The following is a 12,589-nucleotide window of genomic DNA, read 5'->3' as shown; positions in this document are numbered from 1 at the left end:
CTCACGCCCCAAAGTGCAAGAGGAAGCGGTAATAAATTATATATTGTTTTAATATATAATGTTTTAATATGGACCATTTACCATCAGCTTTTTCATATGAGCTTTAAGCCTCCAACAGGAGGTTTTACAATGAATAATTTAACTTCCAAAATTGCAGTTTAGTAATAAAGAGCCAAAACCATCATTGCTATCAGAGCCTACTTTCATTGTTACAGGCACAAAACTTGGTTATTGGTTGTAAATAATTTGCTTTATATGTCTGGACGCAGAAATAAACACGCTTAAGTTTAATGTAACTACCATTCAAACTCTGGTATCTATTATATTTGATCCGAGAGTATTATAATATATTTTATATATTATATTACATATATATATATATATATGTGTATGTATAGTATTATATAATAATATTACACATATTTGTGTCTATCTAATATATATATATATATATAAAATATTAGATAGACGCTAGGCCGCACCGCTGGTTGACAAATGGTCTGTTTGGAAAATGCCTTCCTACTCTAGGGTCAAAAAGAATATGAACCTAGAATATGTTTGTGAACAAGATAAAAAAGATAGGGACTAATACCGATCTCTGTGGGACACCTTTAATTATAGGCAAAAGGTATGATCTTACTGTCTGTGTTGTTCCCTTTAACTGTAGTTCTCACCTCAAGTACTTCTCTAAAATTTAAATTGTAAACAAAGGTTTCTGCCTCTTTGACGAAATTCAATTTAAAGTGTCAACAACTGTTTGGTGTCCGTTAAATTTGTATTACAAAACATAAATATTAGAATTTTTTCCTAATTAAAAAATATTCTAGGTAAACTTTTGTATATTACTCTTTATATAAACTTTTCTTGGACGTCAACGAATGTTGTACAAAAAGTATTGGTTCAGAGAAGGTGCCAATCTCAAAATTAGCGCTTAGCAACAAATTTTGCGATTAATTTTTATTTATAAGACAGAAACACTGAGTTACAGTTATATCAAATTGTGATTTTTTTCCCAGTAGAAGATATTGCGTCATATCTACTACATAATGGTAATCATCTATCATTAGCTGTATTTCTGAGATGTGTTTTTTAAAATTAAGTACCATTTTGGAATCCTGTTTCTTCAGCACATGAGCACTGTATACCAATATGTGTTGGCAAGCCACAGACACCATTATGGCTACAATCGGATCATATTTACATATTTCTTTATGCATATAAAACACCTCCATCAATTGAGAAACCTACTGATTGTTAATTACGTGCTGTTAATCATTTTCCTAGTGCCAGCATAGTAAAACCAGTAGAAATTCTCTGTAAGATTTATGGAGTGATAGAATAGTACACAACTGGATAGAGTTTTCAAAGATAACTAAAAAAAGTTCATGATGAGGGATCGAATGGGATCCATCAGTTGTTCACTGAACATTTCTTACAGAAAGTTAATAAAAAAGAAAAAGTTAACAGACGCTCCTTATCAGTGGAGTTTCCTAAGTTTCAAATAGTGTTCTTTTTGATAATGTTACTATACTTTAAGTTTACAAGATCTGTGATAAGCATGGATACCAAAAATATAGATCCAGGCACACACAAAAAATCATTTATTGTGCAGAGCCTTGCTTTGACTTTTTTCGTCATTATTGTGCTAAAGGTGACAAATTATTTTTGCAAAATTCTTATAGGCAATTAAGCATTCTAGTAATACTAGATGGCAAACATTCCTGGTATGTAGTCTCACTGCTAAACCAATCATAACTAAGAAATTTCTAAACCAGTCTTAAGATTATATTACAAAATAAGAAATGTAAATTTGTTATTCCAAAGCAGGATATTTTTAATTTTTGGTTTTAAAACTAAAAATGCACGATACAAAACAATTTAATAATACAGTTATACATAAAAAACCTTAGTCAAATGAATTATTTTCCTTTATGGTTGAAGAGCACCACGCCAACACAGCCCCCTTAATATGGCACTGTGTAAGCAAGTAGTCATGTTATCTCTCAAATTAGAGCTTTGCCCAGACTACCTTAGGTGATCTAAAAGAATCTTTAATGGTGAAGATCATTGTGATCTGTTAAATAAGTTGCGTCGCCATTTTGAAGTTCAAAACAACAGCCCACTCTGTAAACCTTTTTTTTTAAACTGAAAAGATAATAAACTTCACTAATTTTATAAATACATAAAAAATACATTCGTTTCTTGTAAATTGAAGAAAATTACAATAATCATTCTAAATAAATGTTTTCGTAGCTAAAAAATGCCACTTTAGTGAGATGAAAAGTAACTGTAAGTAAAAAAATCCAACTTAACTCCCTTCTCCAAATTGCAGTTATATTGTTGATGCAGAATATGATCAACTTGTATATTCATAAAAAAATCTTTGAGTCTTTAATCGATTAGGGCCATTAGACTACTATAAATCTCCTTTTATCCTATTAAAATTTAACTATAATTTGCATAAGCTAGCAGTGTGTATACCCTAACCCTGGAACTGGCGGCAGTCACAATTCACTTTGTGGCAAATTCTTTTGAATGAGATCTTGTTGATGGACTTACTTATATTTTATTTTCATATTAACAGTAAAAACAATTGTATCATACATATTCATACCTATTATATACACTGGTTATGGAACACTGTCCATAAGATGATAAATATTTCTTTGGTCATACAACATTTTCTGTAAGTTTAACTTTGATGTGATTAATTGTTTGTTTTTATACATTCTTGACACGCTGTGTTTATTTTATTTTAACACATCTTAACAAAAACAGATGTCTATTTACCAACTAATTACCCCTTCAAATCATCCATTGTCAATAATAGACTTTAAACAATATAATAATAATTTTAATTTATTTTGTTTACTCCATTCCTCATAAAGGAAATCTGTTAAAAATTAAAAGTAATATTTAGTCATATAATTATTCTGTATATACAAGAGGTAGACAACAAGTAAATCCTGACTTTATTCAAACTTAACCAATTTTAGTGAATTTTAGGTCAGATAAAAACGACACCACAGATGAATAAAGACAATGACGTGGTATATTTTTATAAACTAAACAAGATTACATTTATAAAGTTTTGTCCATAAATGTTTGTAGTAAATTAAAATCTGTAATACTATCTTACCCACACAAAGATTTAGTAGATTATTTTAAAATTGGCATAAAATGTTTGTTATAACATACAGGAGTTTTATACTGTAACAATGTTAGGTTGTAACTGTAAACAATTTTAGAGTCTCCTTTCCAATAGGATAAAACTTGCTAAGCTCACTCAGTACATGTAGGTTTGTGTTATTGTTATTTCCCCGTATTGTATACAGTTATTTTATTCAAAGTTTATTTTGTTTGATATTTATTGGGTTGGTTTAATTTTCTGTGCTAAATACATAATTTTTTGTAAGCACCACCAATGTAACAGCTTTTAAAGGGAGAAAGCTATTCACTAGTTATATCCTCAACAATTTGTTAATGTTACCTCTGTAGTTTATTATTGTGTTTTATTATCAATTTTAGCTGTCATTATTCTTCTTATCCTGCCTACCTGTCTATATAGTACTTAGTCTATAACTTGTTAGTTATTTTTTCAGATTTTGTTAGGATGCCTATTTGTGACAAAGGCAATATAGTAATATGGCAATAAGTTTCTTGTTATACCATTACAAGTTGTCAAACATAACATGAATAAATAGTGAATAAAGTTGGACTTCCACAATTTTTGTGTATTCAGATATCATTTTACAGCAAATCTTATAGTCACCCATAAAAAATACTTTATAATGTACTTGAAGCAAAGTAATGCATAACTGGAAACCAAAATTAGTCATTGGCAGATAAAAATATCCTCGATATCAAATGGGACTTCCACAAAGATAATATTGTGTGAATAACTGACATTTTATTGGTTTACTTATCTTAAACCACATTAAATAACTAGTATTTCCTTTGTAAATTTTAACTTTTGTCAAAGTTTCCTTAATTCTATTTTAACAATCAATTTAAAATGATTTTATTTGTCTACTTGCAATAAATAACTTTAAACAGTATAAAAATGTCCTTGCTCTATCTACTTCTTAAAACATTTACTAATTTGTAAACAACATCTCACCGTGAGAATAAACTTTAAGAGACAGAATAATTAGAATTAAGATTTTATTAGTTGTACAAATTATTTCTTAAATTTTTGCATTAGCTTACTCTATTATTTGAAAATTAAAAAGTTCACACTATACTGTCTAAATAATTCTAATATATTATAATATAATATATTAATATATTATATTAGGATTAAGCTATGTTTTGATTCACCTATTTAATGTAAAATAAAGTGATTTACAAAGATATGGTAGAAGAAAAAAGATTTTACCACTGAAAGAATGCTTTTCCTTAGGCTACTTGTATCCACTGACATAATAACTAATGGACTGTGGATAGTTGAATATTTTCAGTTTGTTTTCCCAAGAAACAACTGAAAATGGTTATATTCTGCCCATTCCATTTAAAGTTAATTGCAGTTCATCAGACGTCTACTATTCATGATCACTGAACATTTCTCCTTTAGTAGTCAACTGAGCTCAACCCACCTCTTGCCCGCGCAGCCAAAATCAGTTTGTACTAGGTAGTTACATTTTTTTGCAATACCCTACATTGTGCTGCTATCTAGTGGATTCTCCTGAGGCTATTTTGAATCGCCATTAAATGGAGCATGATTTTTCATAATTCTTGTATATAATTACCATTGTTTCAACATATAAAAATATTCCTTTTTTATTTTTAGTTATAAGAAGGTGTTTAGGTTGTGGTGTTTGGTTGGTGTAGGTACAAGCATTTGTCTGAGTGAAATGAATCGCAAATTACCAAATTATTCAGATAGAAATTCAAGAATTCTATTATGGTTCACATGTCAGCAACGACTAACTTGGCTTCAACTGAAACTTGCTTCTCAAATAAGAAACCGATCAATCCTTCTTTATTAAACCGAACTTTATGTCTTTGTTTGCCCTCTTGGAACAGTTTAAACCAAAGTTACTTGTAGTTTAAAGCAGTTCAAAAGAGAAGTTTAAAATAAACTCATAACAATGTTACCAAAACATAATGTTGACAACTTTCTAACAAAACGTTTTATTTATCTAGAAATGAAATAAACGTTACATATTTTCCAGTAGGATTTAGTTATTTATTGACTTGGTAATACACACTTTCACATGATCAGATCATCAATTATTTGAAGATGGCTTGGATTGTAGTTGTAATTAAATGATACATAAATACATTATGAATCTACAATTTCCCATAGGCATCACCAAGCTCCGTGTAACTACATCAACAAACTCATCACTTAATAAGAAACTCCCAAAATTATAGTTTTTGTATTTCCACAGTATATTCTACGAATATTAAAAAAAAATTGTGCTATATGCTGAATAATAAGTGTTATATATCAATATTGTTGTTAGAAATCAGAAATAAATGTGAAATAATTCAAATATTCATTTACTGTACTGTTTTTTTTATTTGTCCATAAATTGAAAAATTGATGAACGTCTGTGCCGACGGTCATAAGTTGGAGGGTGAAAGGGCCTTCTCTTCTTTGGTTATACTAGCTACACAATTGTAACTAAGACTTTAAGGAGTAATCCTCTTGGGTCGAAGAGACCGTAGTATGGCATGTTAGCAGACTCCATACTGGAAGAAGTCAATAATTCAAAATTCGTTGGTATACACCTCGATCGAGGTTTGACATGGAATAATCATGTTTGCTTATTTTTAGCCTCAGGCTTTAATGCTTTAAAGTCATTAGCCAAATAGTACAGTTGTTGACTCTACCAGGCCTTTACATTTTGGGATTAACTTTGCGTCAAATGTCCCAACGTGGTAATATTGGTCGAGATATACATTAGTAACGTCTGGAGACAGGGAACTTCCTATGCAAAATAGGAGGTATAGGTGTATGAACACTTGCTCTCACAGGCAGGTGTTCATTTTATCAGGTTACCAAATTGGTAGAATTCCACAAGCCACTTGACATTCGCCTAAAAAGCTTTTTAACGTCAGTATTTGATAACCTGAACGAGTTTTTGGCATACAACTGGATTGCACGTAAGCTAAATTCTATATTCAACTGTTCACTTTTATGTAATGCAAATGGAAAGGAACATAAATTTAAATTACACTTGATGTGTCTTTTTTAATACATAGTTTGACTGCCTAGCCTGCAAAGGAGACCAAACCATATCTTACGGGATTTAAAGTATTTCGGTTTAAAACAATTTGAAGATTTTTAGGATTCCTAATTAATTGCACTATAGGAAACAAAACAGAGCTGCACAAAATCGAATCGTTAGTGAATTTATATCCTACTATTAATCGGATATAATATTTCTGAAAATTTCTCAGAAATATTAATTAACAACATGGTTTGATATTTTCTCTCTTTGGCTAGACAAATTTAATTTACTTATTTTCTAACTTAAGACACACATTACTATACTATTGGTGTTTTTGTATTTAACATATACTGGAATGTCGTCTGAATGCCACTAGCGTGTATTATTTGAAAAGTATATTAGTGCTTTATAACTACCAACAATCATTAATACACAATATGGCCACAATTTCCAACAGACAGCAGTGTAACCATGGAAATAAATGAATAAAGTATCATAAGTTATAGAAAATTAAACACGTTTTATAAATGCCATAACATTTATTTAAATATACCTTTCCCAAATCAGCTCCAATGTACAAAAATTGGTAAACTGTGACTAAGAAAATACTAGTAAGAACTTTACCAACACCTGCTGAAGAACACTAAGAGAGCAACTAAATTATCACAAATCAGAGATCATGAAAATCAACACAACAATCGTGGACTGGAAGACACAGAGGTATGTCACGTAGATTAATGGCCGTCTACACTAAGTTCTACTGTGGGCGCTGGTCACTTGGTTCCAAAATCCAGGTCGAAGTCCACTTATACTGTCATCGGCCATTTCCCAGTTCTACCGAGGACGCTGATCACTTGGTACCAAAATTCGTCGAAGGACATCCACACTGCTCGTCCCATTTCCAAGTTCTACCGAGGGCGCTTGTTACTTGGTACCAAAATCCGTCGAAATACATCCACACTGCTCGTCCCATTTCCAAGTTCTACCGAGGGCACTGGTCACTTGGTACCAAAATCCGTCGAAGTTCATCCACACTGTGCTCGTCCCATTTCCAAGTTCTACCGAGGGCGCTGGTCACTTGGTATCAAAATCCTGGTCGAAGTCCACTTACACTGTCCTCGGCCATTTCCAAGTTCTACCGAGGGCGCTGGTCACTTGGTACCAAAATCCGTCGAAGTTCATCCACACTGCTTGTCCCATTTCCAAGTTCTACCGAGGGCGCTGGTCACTTGGTTCCAAAATCCGTCGAAGTTCATCCACACTGCTTGTCTCATTTCCAAGTTCTACCGAGGGCGCTGGTCACTTGGTTCCAAAATCCAGGTTGAAGTCCGCTTATACTGTCCTCGGCCATTTCCAAATTCTACCGAGGGCGCTGGTCACTTGGTACCAAAATCCGTCGAAGTTCATCCACACTGCTTGTCCCATTTCCAAGTTCTACCGAGGGCGCTGGTCACTTGGTTCCAAAATCCGTCGAAGTACATCCACACTGTGCTCGTCCCATTTCCAAGTTCTACCGAGGGCGCTGGTCACTTGGTTCCAAAATCCAGGTTGAAGTCCACTTATACTGTCCTCGGCCATTTCCAAGTTTTACCGAGGGCGCTGGTCACTTGGTTCCAAAATCCAGGTTGAAGTCCGCTTATACTGTCCTCGGCCATTTCCAAGTTCTACCGAGGGCACTGGTCACTTGGTACCAAAATCCGTCGAAGTACATCCACACTGTGCTCGTCCCATTTCCAAGTTCTACCGAGGGCGCTGGTCACTTGGTACCAAAATCCGTCGAAGTACATCCACACTGTGCTCGTCCCATTTCCAAGTTCTACCGAGGGCGCTGGTCACTTGGTTCCAAAATCCAGGTTGAAGTCCACTTATACTGTCCTCGGCCATTTCCAAGTTCTACCGAGGGCGCTGGTCACTTGGTACCAAAATCCATCGAAGTACATCCACACTGTGCTCGTCCCATTTCCAAGTTCTACCGAGGGCGCTGGTCACTTGGTACCAAAATCCGTCGAAGTACATCCACACTGTGCTCGTCCCATTTCCAAGTTCTACCGAGGGCGCTGGTCACTTGGTACCAAAATCCGTCGAAGTACATCCACACTGTGCTCGTCCCATTTCCAAGTTCTACCGAGGGCGCTGGTCACTTGGTTCCAAAATCCAGGTTGAAGTCCACTTATACTGTCCTCGGCCATTTCCAAGTTTTACCGAGGGCGCTGGTCACTTGGTACCAAAATCCGTCGAAGTACATCCACACTGCTCGTCCCATTTCCAAGTTCTACCGAGGGCGCTGGTTACTTGGTTCCAAAATCCTAGTCGAAGTCCACTTACACTGTCCTCGGCCATTTCCAAGTTCTACCGAAGGGCGCTGGTCACTTGGTACCAAAATCCGTCGAAGTACATCCACACTGCTCCCATTTCCAAGTTCTACCGAGGGCGCTGGTTACTTGGTTCCAAAATCCTAGTCGAAGTCCACTTACACTGTCCTCGGCCATTTCCAAGTTCTACCGAAGGGCGCTGGTCACTTGATACCAAAATCCGTCGAAGTACATCCACACTGCTCGTCCCATTTCCAAGTTCTACCAAGGGCGCTGGTCACTTGGTTCAAAAATCCAAGTCGAAGTCCACTTATACTGTCCTCGGCCATTTCTAAGTTAAAAGCATACACTTAGTAATAACTGTGTCTTTTGTCCGATGATTGATCTCTGTAATCACATGTATTTTCGTGGAAAAATAAAGACATCTAAAATCAGGAAATTACTTTTTTAACTTTATAAATAAAATTGAGTAATAGCTAAAATTATGAATAACAAATTTGGAGTGATAGATCGAAAACAATTGTTCACAGGCCTAAAGCCCAAGATTACCGTAATTTTCAAGTTTACCATTTCAATTCATAAGTGAATGAAATGTTGGATGAATTATAATTAATTCTTTAATGTATCACGCTTCATTTGAATTTGAGGCCAATCGCACCATCTATTTGTTTATTCCTTTCATGTTAATCCTGAATGAGTGTAGGTGACCTGTGTAGTTTTGTTACTTTATAAGGTTTACAGAGGATCATTAAATTAATAGCCCTGTGGTCAGAGAATTTAAGGACCATAAATTTGAATTGAACTTCTAACAAGCCAGGAATTGGTAAATTTGGTCTGATTGTGTTGGCCGAGAGACAAACCCGATTGTCAGTTCCTACGCTGACTCTGATTGAAATATCGCAGTCAATCTAGAGTTATTCTCTTCTGTATACTGGTTGGAAACAGTGGGGCGCTTGGATGAATGAGCAAAGTCTGCACAAGGCAGTCTTAATCAAACTTAAAAATCTCATGCGATTCGACTCATACAATACATCAGCCATTTGACAGCTGATTTGTAGATGTAGCCTTTGGATTTGGCTACATTGATCTTATGCGTAACCATCAGAATTAGAACGATCTTTATTTATATTAGTTGAGTTTACAAACAGTTTTAAAATAATTACTATTTAATAGAACATTGTCATAGTCGGTGATGTTGTGAAGTATTTTGAGTCAGTTCTTCAACGGAGTAGAGTGGGAATGTCAAATTTTCTTTCTACTACTGCTCTTCCGCTTTACCGCTAACAGCGTACCGCAGAAATAGTGGCCGAGGACTGAGAAGATAGGTCGGCCGACTTTAATTGTCCAATGTATTGTTATGTGTTTCGAAGGGATTGCCACGACACAGGAGAGAGAAACTCCTCTACACTACTGGAGACATCACATCCTTGGATCAACTGGCGTCAGATGGGGCTCGCTAACAAATCTCGATCATTATTCACACTTTCACGGACAACACGTGACGAAAAATACGATGTTTCGAGATTAATCATGTCCATGATTCAAAGAGCTATCAAATTATTTCTTGATGTCACAAGTTCTTAGAGACAGAAAAAATGTTTTGGAAAATTTGCCAGTTCTACAGGAAGATTTCCAGATTATTGCCGGAAATATAAAGTCTATAAATAAATATTCAAATATATACATTAATTTTAATTGTTAAAAAATATATTACTAATTGAATTCATGTTTAATTTGTATTTTTAATTTTGCATAAGAAAAGAAAATTCAAGAAATATTTCAATTAAAAAGAAATATTGTGACAGAGAAATGTTCATACAACTTATATATTTTAAATTACTACACACCTTTACAATGTTTAACTGTAAGTCTGGCATTATTGTTATAGCGCATTTTGTATTGTTCTGATAACAGGACATATTGTTTCTCTTGTCATAATTTTGTCCTCACTTTTGCATTGCAAATATACTGATGTAATGTCTATGTTGCTCATCAAATTCATATAATAACTGGCCACAGCCTACCAACTAGTTATACCAACTTTTTAAAACTAAACTGGTTGCTCAAACATTTATTTTATGATCTTTCATAATTTTTCAGACTTAAATAAATATAAATTTCTAGTGTTTGGTCTTGTTATTTGTATTGTTTGTTTTTAATCTTCTGTTTTGTAAAACAGTATTTCTTACATTGGAGTATATTTTAAAATTTTAATACTATAAAATATTGTATTGACTCTGTCTTTTTGACGTACACACAACTGTGTCAATTCTTATTGTAAAACTACAATAAAGTATTATTATTCCAGTCAAAGTGTGCAAGGAAACACCCATTCTCCCTAAAAAGCTTTAACATTAAGGGTGCCCCACCCACTCCCGTAGTCAAATAGACCTATTGAACAGCCCTTTTAACCCTTTGACGCCGGCGCTATTTGATGTGCGCTGTGCCTGAGTTGCGGTGCTCGCGAGACCTGCCGGCCCTCACTGGGCGGCGGGATTTCACTGCGGCGAGTGCCGCTACAGTTTTGAATTTGGCGCGCGTTATCCGTCTGTTGCCGCAAACGCTATAGCCAGCTGCGCCGACCTCTAGCCTTTAGCTCAAACAATAGGAGCCTCCTACCATCCGGAATTCTTCCGGACAGGTTCTGGTAGGATGGTTCCTGCTAGGTTTTCAGGCTGTGACCGGAGGTTGTGCACACAGAGAGTCGTTGTGCAGCTTTCGAGCAGGGTGGACCGGGAGAAGTTAGCGTGGGTGGTCTAGATTTTAGTAGTATTTTGTTAGGGAACCTTTCGGAACTATACCCAAATTATTAGTATTTATTTAGTCATCAAAGCTGGTTAGGTTTTGGAATAGACGGAATCTAGTGGCGGATCCACGGATTATTCCTCTATTAGGTCCCACCACGAGGTCGCACACTCAAATCTCACGTCCCACGCATCGTTCTAGTTATTTGCCTATAACTTTATTTTTTATTCAATTGGTTCAAAGTAAAGTTTTTATTTTGTAAAACTAAATTACCTTTATTTTGAATTAATCTTACGAATTTTCCGACAATATATATATTTGTTTTACATTAATTTAGTTTGAAAAACTTGTGTTTCATTACATTTTAAGCGTGTTTTGTGGTAAAAAAACCTAGAATGAAGCTGTTTTCAAATAGTTATCATTGATATTAGTTATAATATCAGTATACAGCTTATGTTATATTTTAATTAGAAAAGAAACATTTTCTTTGGGATAAGAATACACCAATACGTTTTTATAGTTACAAATTGTATTGATTAGAGTTCAGTAAATTAAAGTTATTTAAACAGATTGAAATAGTTTCGAGTATGATTTTCAAGTCCTTTTAATAATGTACGATTGTGTGGAAGCAAGGATCCAAACACAATCCTATGTCACAACCACTGCAGTAGATAGTGGATCTCTTCTCTCTTCCGGCTTTGCGGCACACTACACAGCGTTTTGGAGTGTTGGATTGTTTTGGCCAGTGATTACTATTTCTAGCAGAAAGCCTAGTGGTTTCTCGTATGGTAGAACTCTGAACAATTCACTCAGTGGGACCAAAACGAAGAATAAGTCCGTGGACAAGCTTTTGTCGAAAGTCAATAAGAGGCTTCTTTGTTCCATTTTTAGGTTTGTAGAGAATATAGCTGTTCAATACAGTGGTATCCAAAAAATGAAAGAATAGTTTCTTTGTAAGTAAACGTTTCAAAACTAAGTCAACAATTTCGATTTGTTTTTAGTGAAAAAACAACTTTTTAAGAAACAAACAAAAAACATTTGACATGAAAAAGTTAGTTCGTTTAGGAGATACAAAATAAAGAACAAAGCACTACTACGCGGGACAGCAGGTGTCCTGCTCGCTACTCAGCCACCCAAGTATGCCGGGTCAGGCACTGTCCTGCGCGCTACTCGGCCTCTCATCACAAGTGGGACAGACACTGTCCCGGCCGACCTCAAAGGGTTAAACCCCATTATCCCGACATGTATATATGGTGATTTAACCACCCCTAAACATCTACTGGAGTTGACCAGATTTAAATAAAACATTGGTTTTTGCTGTACCCAGTATAGGTTGTAATGTAAGTGAACCCT

The 12,589-nt window shown here is 34.9% G+C and overlaps 1 protein-coding gene across 2 annotated transcripts in view; it reads right to left on the bottom strand.

Annotated features, from left to right (window-relative positions):
* LOC124360985 (DENN domain-containing protein 2B-like) overlaps positions 1 to 12,589 on the bottom strand; it is a 90,349-nt gene that overhangs the window by 60,385 nt on the left and 17,375 nt on the right. The gene's annotated exons all lie outside the window — the stretch shown is intronic.

This window comes from Homalodisca vitripennis, chromosome 1 (assembly GCF_021130785.1).
Source record: "Homalodisca vitripennis isolate AUS2020 chromosome 1, UT_GWSS_2.1, whole genome shotgun sequence".
NCBI lineage: Eukaryota > Metazoa > Arthropoda > Insecta > Hemiptera > Cicadellidae > Homalodisca > Homalodisca vitripennis.
Note: the sequence above shows the minus strand (reverse complement) of the source record. Positions and strands in the feature narration are given on the sequence as shown.